Consider the following 13,343-nt stretch of genomic DNA (forward strand, 5'->3'; position numbering starts at 1 on the left):
CAGCAAGCATGGGAGAACAGGCTGCAACATGCACTTTAGCATGGGTATTAGATAATGCCTGTATATGCAGCAGTCAATGTGGGGCAATTGTTCCCTTTTGGAGGATTAAACTTTATATTTAAACGATGTACATAGTTTTGCGTGTTTGCTCCAAGTTAATATCCTATGGGGTGTATTTCATTTTTTTGTTTGAGGGTTTTCATTAAAACTAAATGTCTTGAAAAAAGTGACATAATGGTCCAAATGGAGATGAGAATAAACAATTATAAAAAAGATCAGCCTGTCAAACATTAGTATATATGTAACACAAAACACTGAAAATGCACACTCAAAAAACTGTCATGTTTAATAGGTATAGACAAAAAGGAAAGACTACTGATTTATATTAAGAAACAGAGTACAAATAGTAATGTTGTAGGTTACATATTTTGAAAGAAATGACCGTGTGAATTTGACAAAGGGAGGTTTTCGTAATGGATATTCAGCAGAATAAAAGGGACAGAGGAAAAGAGGAATAATTATACTAATTGCTAAAGGGGCTCATATATAAGAAAAAGATAACACAAATAGTAGAAATGTGGTCGTAAGGGGCTATTGCCAAGGGATGAGGATTACAATGGCATGCATTTATATTTCACAGAAAAGGGCTATTATGGTGCTTAAGAAAATTTGGGGATAAATAATTAGCTTTCAGCAGGGAATATTATTTATAGGTGGGGACTGGAATTTGATTTGTAATAGTGATGGTGCATTGGGGGACCAAGAAGGGATAATACAGCAAAAGAAGATAGATTTCTAACAGAAATTTATAAAAAAAATTGAAGGAATTGATTTGGGAGGGAAAGAGGGGAAGAGTTTAGTGGCATATGCTGATCCTTCCACTTGAACCAGATGGTTTAGGTTTTCCTGATTTGAAGGTATATTTTAGAGCAACACAGTTAAGGCTCATATTACTTAGAGGGTTTGACAAAGGTTAAAGTATCACAGAATAAGGGGAGTGTTACAGAACAAGAGGACAACCAAATGCAGAGTGTTAAACAGAAAATAAGGGAGTATATGGATAATATTCATGAGTTTAGAAAGATTGCATTTAAGTAACTATTTTTTTATAACTCCAGAACTCAAAAACTTTTAGCAGAATGACTTAGGTAACAAAATGTTGAAAGGGTTGTCATCAAATTTAGGGAACATATAACAGGAAAAATAACCAGAGATCATGTACAGGTATTAGAGATATTCCAGAAATGTTATGAAAATTTGTATAAAGCAGAGAAATGTGGAAATCAAGAAAGAGTACAAGTGGAGATATTGATGAAAGACTTAGCAATGCCAAGGATTGAGATAGACAAGGCTCAACGACTAACAGTCAAGCTAGGAGGTAATGAGATAAAAACAGTGGTGTATAATCAATCTTCACAAGGTCTCCAGGAACAGATGGTATTCCTGTCACAGTTTGGAAATTAGGAGGGAAGAAAGTAATAAAGATCTGGAAGATTTTGGTTAACTGTATTTTAAAAGGAGGGAAGCAAGTTGGAAGAAAACTGCAGTGGCTGTGTTACCTAGAGATGGCAAAGACCCTTCACATCCAGACGCATATAAACCCATTTCAATTTTAAACTGTGATTATAAAGTGTTTATATCTATGCTAGCTAAAAGAATGGCAAAAGTGTTGCCAAAATTGATACATATAGATCAGTGTGGTTTTGTGGAGGACAGGCAAACATTTGGCTACATTAAAAGAACAATGATGATCCAGAGGGAAGCAGAATATAAGTAAATACCTCTGTTATTGTTGGGTCTTGATATAGAGAAAGCATTTGACAGGATAAGATGGGGTTATATGTGTAGGGTATTGGAAGTACTTGCATTCCTTGATACAATAACAATGTTAATTAGAAGGATGCATAAAGGTTCAGCGGCAAGAATTAAAGTGAGAGAGTTCCTCTCAGAAAAGTTGTGTTTGAAGAGAGGAACCAGGCAGGGGATGCCTTCTTTCTCCTTTATTTGCTTTATATTTAGAGTCATTAGCAAAGAAAGTAAATGACTCAGAAATATAAGGATATAATTAGTATGGTAATCAAGAAAAGGTGTCTTGATTTTATTTTGTACCTAATAAATCCAGAAAAGGACATATTATTGTTGTGGAATATTTTGAGACACTGTCAAGTCTTTTTGTGACATAAAATCAATTAAGATAAAAAGGCTATAGATGTAAATATACCCACAAATGAACTGGTTCATTAATATCCATATTATGGGGACATGTTAAGATGAAGTATTTAGGAGTGTGGATTAAAAAGGCTTCTGTTATGGCCACTAAGGATATGTGAGAAGAGACTAAATAAAAGATAATGCCAAAAACTGAGTCACTGGAAACACTTATTTATGGATATCGATAGTACAATACAAGCAGTGAAAATGTGTTAGTCCCTTTAGTCTTGCATATGGGTCAGGCCAGGCTGTGGTCAATAAGTAATAAAGAAATTGAAGGAAGTTATTTGGGAGGGAAAGAGTGGAAGAGTTAAGTGGCATCTGCTGATCCATCCAATAGAACCATATGGTTTAGGTTTTCCTGATTTGAAGGTATATTTTAGAGCTACACAGTTAAGGCTTATATACATAACACAAGCACAAGGTTATTATTCAAAGTGAAAAGTCATGATGATGAAGCAAAGGGGAAGTTCAAGTAATCGAGAGAGAGAGACAGGGATGTTGGATGCAGATCCTTAAGGGGAATAACAACAGCCATAAGGAATTTTATATTCATAAAGTAGCAAAATGTGTTCTAAGAATAAGCCAATATGAGAAGGGAGAAAGAGGATTCTGACAATAGGAGTAACTGCAAGTAGGGGTACAGAAAATAGGTAAGAGGGCCTGAAATTTATTGAAGAAACCTGGCAAACCAAGATACTGGGGCAAATAACTGAAGTAGGAGAGATAATAGAGTGCGATGACTCCAAGAAGACATTTGGATTGCAGGCTAGAGACTGTCTTCCATACATGGGCTTGATCTATATAGTATAGTATAGGCAAAGAGAAAGGAAAAGGGAATTTTAAGTGAAAGATTGCTCTGGTAGAGTTTTTAGTTGAATCTAGAACAGAAGCAGCTGTTAAAAAAGAGATAGCTAGCAGGCCATATAAAATATTGCCTGATGACTGTAAAAATCAATCAGAGGAGGTTAGAAAAGATTGAGAAGAGAGAATGAAAAAGCAATTTAAAAGAAAAAAAATGGGAAGACATGCATGGCTCCCACATATCCAACTAAGTCCAGAAGGTTTAGGATCTTTTCTTGGAAGTGTTTGCATAGATATTTTTATATCTCAAGCAGACTTCAAAGAATTTCTCCTCAGGTAGATAGCAAATGTTTGAGGTATGATGGAGATAAACAGGTAACTGGAAACATATGTATTGGGAGTTTAATGAGATGGCAGATTTTAAAAATTCCCTGTGGATGACTCTATCAGAAATAATGGGTAAGCAAATGGCTATAAGTAATAAATGATTCTTTCGAGCCAGGAATGAGGATCTGTATTGCCTAGATGTAGAAAGGTTTTATTAAGCTTACTTCTATTGTCTATAGAAAAGCAGTTACTAGAAAATGGAAATCAAAGTCTACACCAATTGTATTTAAAGCATTGAATATTATAAAAAGGATAGAAGAATTGTAAGAAGGATATTTAGAAAAGTGAAGGCGCTAATTACATGGAAGCAAATGGAAATTGAAGGAGCAATATATACAAAATAATGTTCAGGAGGAGGAGGAGTGAGGTTTAAGGGAAGAAAGTAATTCAGCAATTTTTTGTAATTTTGGACTGATGATACTAGCAAAGAAGATATGTAAAATGGTCTGTTTTCTTTTCTGTTAATGCATGTTTACCTATGCATTAAGTGATAATTTAATAAAGATGTTAAAATGCAGCTTGGAGAAAAGTATTGGAAATAGTAACACGGCAGTTTGAAGTATTAGCTAATGTACAATATGCTAAGACCTATGTGACTCAATATGACTTACATCATAACTGAATTTTACCCAAGGAATTGAATTGTGCATGCTCTGATAATCTCAATATAACAACAGCCAACATGTTTTGTGTGTGTGTGTGTGTGTGAATTTTGAAACTGTGAATATACAAATATTGTGAGGAGTACTAAAACAAGGTGAATTGATGGGATGGAAGGTCGGCATAATGGTTAAGGTGTTTACCTTATAAATACAAGGTGCAGGGTTTGATTCTCACATTGGGTAATTGGCTAGGCTTAAAATGGCCCAGAAGGGCAGTTAGCTTAGTACAATCCTGTGATGACACAAGATGGACAATTCAGGCTTTGAGTTTAATACAATTAAGGCTTTGAGTTTATTAAGGTTCAGACTAAAAAAAACTCCTAATGTATTAATTTTTATTTCCATTTCAAAAGGGGACTGGCACCCCCATAAACTCCACACCTCACTATTTTTTAAAGGTGGAAATGGGTTTAAGGGAGAAAAACCCAGATTATAAATGGAACTAAAATACAGTTTCTGGGCAGGTGCTTACCAAGAATGTACAAAGATTTGTGACACCCAGATTATAAACTAAACAAATGTCGACATTCCTCTGAGAAGATAAAAAAAGTTAAGTTACTGGTATAGGTGGTGGAGTAGCTTCTTCATTCATCTGCATTAGGTCGCTTGCCAGGATACATGTGACAATATGGTCAATACTGTGAATTACAAAGAAAATATAAAAATGCTGGGAACTTTCCTGCTGGAACAGAATTATCCATGTTTGCTTACAGAACCCAAATAACAGAAACATGCAAAGTGGTAATTCCTTGGTGAAAATTATTCACATAGATATAGCTAGTTTGCAATGTATGATTTTCTCCAGTTATTTCAAATGGAATTTTTAAGTTTTTCAAGTTTTTAAGTTTTGGAACACACAACTTATGATTGTTTTCATTTCATTTAAGCCACTTACTCTAGTGAACACAAGATGCATTCTTCAGTTTAGAAAAGAAGATACTTAAATCTGAAATGTCTTCCTGGATTTTTTATAGAATACAAAAGAATAAGCATATAATGTGAGATCTATCATTAAAAGAGTCAAGTTAGTGTATTTTGAATGATAGCAGTGATGATATTCTGAATGGATATAGCACAATATCGGTCAGGAGATGCAGGAGACATATTCAAGCTCAGCATTACTTTATGCATTGCTGAACAGATAGCAAATTCCTTTGACAGAGGAGCATAATTATTCGATCAGGCTGTTAACTAGGAATATTTTCTCATACTCATATATACATTGTAGTGGAGATCTCTTATTGCATGCACATATAAGACACTTAATAATCCATTCACATGGCTTCAAGTGTCTCCTAAAGTATATCATTCAGCTACGAAATTCTAGATGAGAAAATTCAGATTTGCACAACTAAATTAAGGGATTCTAACAGAAAGGAATGTTCCACTGTAAATTGATTTCCAAGGATTTAGAACAAACTAACCATGACAGTAAGGAAAACACTAGCTGAAATCTGTTCAAATTGAGGGTGTAGTCTGACATTCACCATGTATGTCAAGACTTAAAATTTTATTGATTATTTATTTATCTTTCATGATAATATGTATGAAAACTGATTCAAAATAGCATTGTTATCATGTCTTATGGATTTATCTCTGTTATAAATAGCTTATAATTCCTGATAATGCAGTATTGAAAAGTTAAGCTGTTTAGAAACATGCACTGTCTGATTTGCGGAAGGAAGCTACACTTGTAAGAAAGTGGAGAACATTCTGGAAGCTGGTGAAAACGTTAGTGTACAGTTTGTAAACTCCTTGCTTTCATAGAGTTCATTGGTCCAATGTAATATAAAACATATTTGAAGAAGTCCAGGTTCCTTGATGACCCACTTTCCCGAGCCTTATTTGTATAAGTATGAGGTTTAACTATATTTACATTAAGGCTATTTGTTAAATTTAAATATCACCTTTAGATCAACCCTGCCATGTGGCATGTCTTAACAAATATGGCAGACGATACTACTGTAAACTTTTATATCCATATAAACATGTTTAACTGCTTAAAGGGCAGCAATAGTTATAAGCATAGTATCATATTAAAAATCCTGTCATGGTTTGCGTTAGCTAATATAGGTTCTACCACTGCACAACAGCCTCATCTCCAATATGCCATCTGAAATAAATCTTATATACTTAGAAAATGGAAAGCTCCACTCATGAATGAAGTATAAAATTACATTAGTTATCCTTTTAGCTTCACCATCTGCTGTTTTGGTCTTTTCAAGAAAATGAGTCTTCACAGTTCCCTTTGCAGTTCTTTTAACAAAACTAACATGGATTTTGCCAACTGTGAAAAATGTTTGTTCATTATATATAACACAAAAAAAATGATGATGATGCAATACCTTAAAATTTGTCAGCTATAGTAAGAATGCTAAATGAGCATTGCAACAGACACATGTATTCATTAATTGTGAGCAGAATTATACTGACATCACTACCTCAGATTAATAGCCAGAAGAATACCACTGCAAAAGATAGCAATTCAGGACTAGCTAATATGCTGAAAACAGCTTCTGCAGCACATTTTTCAACTATTAGGTAGCATTTATTGAAACTGAATGACTTGTTCTCAGTTTCATGCATAAGTGAATTGCAGTATCATTCTGTTACAATACAAAATTGTCATATGAAAATAGAATACCAGTCAAGTTCTCAAATGAAAACAGTTATTTCTGCGGTTTTTGCATTGCAAATACTGCAATATATGAATAACCTTTAAGTGAATGTATCTGTTTTTCAGTGCTGACATTTTATCTGTCATGTTCCTTATCACACACACACACACACACACACACACACACACACACACACACACACACACACATCTGCATATATACATATATATATATATATATATATATATATATATATATATATATATATATATATAGAGAGAGAGAGAGACCGTGTGTGTGTGTGTGTGTGTGTGTGTGTGTGTGTGTGTGTGTGTGTGTGTATGACTGTATACAGCAAATGTTTGATCATTCACTTGTTCGGATGCATATAAGACAAACCAAAGCAATTAAATATGGAAAGATTGCAAAATTGCCTGTCTTGTTATGTGTAAGCTCATGGTACAGTGGGCATTGTGCATTTGACATTTCTTCTCTGTAATACACACTCTCTCTCTCTCTCTCTCTCTCTATATATATATATATATATATATATATTTATATATATATATATATATATATATATATATATATATATATATTTATATATATGAGTCAAATGATCAGAATATCCAGACTCACGTTGAATGACAACACATGCATCAGAGAGTTCCAAGTGCTTAAGCAGATGTTTAGCAATTGTGGATATCCTGAATACTTGCTAAATACTGTTCAAGAACATATTTGGGCTCAGAGGCATGGTAGATATGCCTCCATTTTCCACTACCATTTGCAACATGATAGTCCATTGGAAGCTGCTGTGGATTTTACTAATCCCACTAATCATGCACCATGCTCTTTATGGAAAAATATGGTGCTGCAGTACAGCTTGGATGTGAAGCAAATTGAACACATTATCAGGAAGAACTGGAATGTGTTCAACTGTCAAGAAGGTACTAATAGACTAAGTGTGGCACTGTTAAGTTTTACCTACAGAAACAAACCCAATATAAACAATATTCTGGAGAGAGAATTTTATACTCAACAGGGGGACCTTCCCTTAATGGTTAAATGTAGTAGCTGTCCTCAATGTTGTCACATTAAAACCAAATATGAGGGGGGGGGTTTTGATAAAATTAAGAGAGGTGCTAGGGGTGGAAAATGTTCTTGCATCTCTGAGAGAGTGGTTTATCTGGCTACATGGTCCCAGTGTTTGGTCTTCTAAATTGGAAAGACTGACAATGCATTAAACCATATAGTTTACCAGCATTGTTACTGTATTAAACATGCTGACAAGAAGAATGCCCTTGCTAAGCATTCTGTGCTATGTACTGGATTCAAACACTTTTCTTTCTCAATGATTGAGCAAGTCAGGGAATCTCCACTCTATGGTGACTGGAAAAACAAACTTTTGAACTGGGAATTATTTTGGCAACTTAAACTAGATGCCACTAATACACCCAGTATTAATGAAAATGTATCTTATCACCAGTGAGTTGAAAAAAACGTGCCAACAAACTATGATTTTCTGTACTGTCTGGAAAATACAGAACTGGAACTAAATGTATTTTAGTTTATATTTCTTGTAAATCATGATTAGATCATATTGTATTTTTATTTTATTCTATTTTATTTTATGCCTCAACTGGTTTCCAGTTTTACTTTATAATACTGAGTGCCCTTTAAAGCCCTTTAAAGTTATTTTACAAGGCTTCACCGCTTTTTTTACACAATAAATGCCAATTAGAGTAGTTTGGAGGTGTGTCACTTCCTAAATGTTTTTAAAAAAAATATTTTAACAGCGGTTCTGATGATGTCTACAGGTGTAGACCAAAGTGCTTAACTTTTGTGTATTACTAAAGTTTCAGTGATTTTGGAAGCTGTTTTACTGGAGTTTGTGGTTTATTTTGTGTTTTATATCTGATTCTAAGAATGCACTGATTGTGCAGTTTATATATACATATATATAGCTAGATAGATAGAATTTGCAGGGATGCGGGTGGTGTAGTGGACTTACCCCCTGACAAAAAGTTTTACTTTTTTTTCTTTTTTTTAGATGCATTTCTATTTAATGTTTTTTGTTCAATCAGTCATTTCACACACACACACACACACACACACACACACACACACACACACACACACACACACACGCACACACGCACACACACACACACACACACACACACACACACACACACACACACACACACACACACACACATATGCATATAGATAGATAGCTACAGATATAAATAGATATCTCTTGGTTGAATGCTCATTTATCAGCCTAGGTGAAATGTAGTCAGTTCTCAGCAAAGGGCTGTTTGTGTGAATGCATTATTGAGAGATTTCTGGTTTGAGTGACAAAGGTAATTGGTGGGGCTGGGAGTTTGAGTGAAAGTCAGAGTGTTTTATGGTTAGGGTAAGGTTTAAGTAATGGGATAGAGTTAATGTGTGCGCAAGTGTGAATGTTTTAAGGTTAAGGCAAATGTTAGATGAGTAGATAGATTTATTGTATGTGCAATTGTAAGTGTTTTAGTGTTAGAGTAAGGATTATGTAAAGGGATAGATTTAGTATGAGAGCATGTATGTCTGTGCATATATATGTGTATGGGTACCTGAACTGTCTTGTGTAGTGGTAGTGTTACAGAAAATGCTTTTTTTAAGGTAAGGCTCCCCTGTCCACCTTAGTAATGCATGCTAACCAAACTCTGACTCTAACCCTGCCTCTATCCCTAACCATGCAGCTTATATTAAAAAAGCCCTTTCCATAACACTACCACTGTGCAGACAAATTTGAGCTGAACGTGTTGTAGGATTATGGGTAGTACTTCAGAAAAGGAAGTTTGTTTCCTTTTTCAACATATTGTGTGTTGGTGTTTAGTGTTGTCAATATAATGAATTGTGAACATGTCATAGTCAATGTCTTTGTGCTGATCATTTAATATGTCACCCATTCATTTTATACACAAATATATTCATATATATATATATATATATATATATATATATATATATATATATATATATATGTTTGTGTGTGTGTGCACATGCACGCGCTGACTGTTGGTTTTTTAGATAGACCTTCCACACAAGGATTGTATGAAATAAGTTTCTGAACCCTAATATTTCATTTGCATGTATATGAGGGTGTGAAATCCATCAGAAATGGAGATTTATCAAAGTTCTCATAATGTTTGTACTACTTTTTCTAGGACAAAATATTTACTTTCATTTAACATATGTAAAATGAGGCAAATGAGTTTTGACATAACTACATTTTTATTAAGGGGTGGCCAGCGCTGCAAAACCTGTCAACAGTATTGACTGCAAATTATTTTATAACCAGATGGATTATATGCCACATATCTTTTAGCACATACATAAGGCTAAAATTTAACTTGAGTTTGTGTTGTCATTGTAAGACACTAAAAGGAAGACATTTATTACTAAATTGTAGAAGGAAGATTCACCCTCTAGTCCATAGTTTGAATCATTCCATCTCTACTTACATACTCTGCAACTCTGTACAGTGTTTTTGACAGAGTGCAGTTAAGTAGATGTAAGAAAAATGTTTTCTCCTGTTTTTTGGATCTAGGTGAAGTAATGACAGCACAAGCAACTAGCTTGCAAAATGTCACATACATCAAATGCCCTACTGATCTAATAATCAGAAATCACGATGCGCACCAAACAGTGATTATTGAGTGCTCACACAGATTACTGGACACAAAAAATAACTAATCAATGTTAACATAGAAATATTTTGCAGGGAAACAAACCCTTCATATCCCCTGTGTGTGTATTTGGGGGGGTGCACCCTTCATACCCGTTTCTTAAATCTACTAACTATGAAATTGCAAAACCAATAAGAAAGGGTGACAGCTTCTAATCTGTTATAACAACAGGTTCCCTTCCCCGTGCTTACACAAGCTCCTACTTTGCAAGCCAACTGTGAAATAGCTTTGCTCAGTGATCAGGACTTGTGATCAGCATAAGCACTCAACAATAGTGACAGCAGATCAATTAGACCTGAAGTACCGTCATTCTCTCACTGGATGTGTGGTTGCCCCATTCTTTTTTTTTTCATTACCATGACAACAGTGTACTAATGTAAAATTCATATACCGCAAATTGCACAAAGCCATAAAATAATGGGACAACACAGTGGCACCGTCATTAGTAGCCTTTGCATGTCATCTGTTCTTACTGCGTAGTTCTTCTACTGCGTTTTCTTCCACATGTATAAGGTAAGCTGGCTAGCAATGTTATCTGTTGTGGTTTTCTAGTGGATCTTTTTTTCTATGTCCCTGCTGTAGAGGAGTGTCTTGCTTATTTTGTTCCACTGATGTTTTGGTGCATGTATTTCTCAAAATTATAAATTCCATCATAGAACTCTTAACACTTTGGTCTTTTCTTTGGGGGGGGGTGGCAATCTGCATTTTGATATAGTGGAGTGGACATGACTGCTGGTGACCTGTTCCTCTGTCTTGTAGAAAATTATGGTCTGCAAGTAGTATGCTCTGCCCAACAAGGTAAGTGTTACACAGCATTGTATAGCAATGTTTAACATGAGTCCCAAAATGCATAACACAGTAGGATTGTACAACTATAAGGCTGTGGGCTCACAGTGGCATCATAAGTTTCATGCATTCACAGGATACAGTGGTGGAGGGTCAAGCCCAGTGAGGCAAAAGAAAGCTGATGCCAGTAAGTCTGCTATGGGTGACAATGGCAGTTGGTGATATTCATATGGGAAAATCTAAAGATGTGATGCCATTGTTTGTGACATTCTGAGGATAGAAAATACCCACATCCATGAATGCTCAGTAATCTCTGGAATTTACTGCTGAGTGCACACCCATATCAAAGTCTGTCATACCACTTGTAGGTGAAAGCCACACATGGGTTTCTCCTGTATCTGCACCAGATGCAATGACACTGCCATGACTCCCATACTGCCCCCATAAGTGTGCAGCACTCATAATTAACCAGTACATGTGCAGATAGGTGATCACTGTGCAAACAGCTGCTTTGCACAGCAACCTGGAACTGGTAATTATGCCCAATAGAATACAAGATAACGTATGTCATCTGCAAAGTGGTGATCTGGAGTATCTGCACAATTAAATTATACTTCTATTGGGGTCAGTGATGATGCATATTATTTTCATAGGTGCATCCATGTGGCATGTTATGACTATTCTATAGTCCATCCCTGCTAGCTTTGGTGTCTGTACTCATGAGATGGTCCGGACCTGGGCCAGTGTGCACAGGGTGGTTCAGATCAAAGAACAGAGACAGTACAAAATGCAGCATCAGTATGACTTGATGGCACATGACCTGCTATCTCAGGTCATAGACAGAAGCAATCCATAGGCTCATCAAATAGACCACCTCCTCATGATGGCTGTGCAGGGTCTTGTAGTTCATCCACATGTTTGTCATGAGAAGGATCCAGCCTTGATGTGGCTAGCCAGCTCAGTGTGTGATGCAAAAAGTCATATAGCAGCGCTTCAGCTCCATCACAGGAGGATGTGATCCCTGACACTTAGCAAACTCACAAGGTATGTGGCTACTGCAGTTCCTTCCCATTATGCTAACTTATATTGCGTTATTGCAGTCAGACACCACTGTATCCCACCACCTGTGCAAGTGATGATGACTGCACCCTGTCCAATCCCTATCAACTGAGGGTTTTCTTGATGTCTGATGTGCAGTGTGGCCATACTATGCACTGCTCCACAAAGCCTGAGCTTTAAAGGCAACAACACTTTGATAATATTGCAGATTACTGCACCAGGCATGGCCTGCACTACATTTCTGTTCCTCCTTTATCTCCTTGCTGCACTGCAGTTGCTGTTGCTGCATCAGTTATGGCATGTCCTGTCAGGGTGTTGTTCGACAGCTTTCCCTGTTTACACAGCACAATGTTGTGTAGTAAGGCACACACTACAGATATTTCTGCAACATATCTCCAGCCTATATTGTAGTGCTCCTGAGTCAATTCACATCCTAAAAATGGTCATATGATCCAGCAAAGAAAAAAAGCATACCTAACTCAAGATCAATGTTGTAACAAGGTAGAATGAGCATGCCAACAAACTAGAAAAACACAAACAAATATTTGTTAGTCTTAAATGCTTGCTTGCACTGGAACTAAACAGAAGCAGTAGCACTTAAAAAGTATGGTCAATAAAAGGAGACAGTAGGAGGCAACTAACAGGCAGCAAACTAATGAAATAAGCATTGCTTTAAGGAGGAAATAACATCAAAACAGAAATAAATCAAATGCAAGGAATACTCAATTACTATTTTCTAAATCACAATGGCGATATTTTAGTTTAGACCATACCATCTTGTAGGGTGGATCGCAATATGTTGTCACACCCCTTCTGTAACAAATTGCACGATGCGATAATGTTTACACCACTTAAAGAAATGTACATGTATTATATAGAAAAGCAAACTAATGAAAGTGATGTGGGCACAGAAAAGTATCTGTAACTGGGGGAATGGAAGTGTCATAGGATTTCTAGAATGCGTAATTGGATGTATAACAAGTATGGCAACAGGACAGTTGACAGTTATGAGCAGCCACCTTTATGTAATATGTGTTTTATCAATGCATTTTCTGACCTTTATTTGCTAGGGTAACAAT

Source organism: Protopterus annectens, chromosome 5.part0 (assembly GCF_019279795.1).
Source record: "Protopterus annectens isolate FY-2018-M chromosome 5.part0, PAN1.0, whole genome shotgun sequence".
NCBI lineage: Eukaryota > Metazoa > Chordata > Ceratodontiformes > Protopteridae > Protopterus > Protopterus annectens.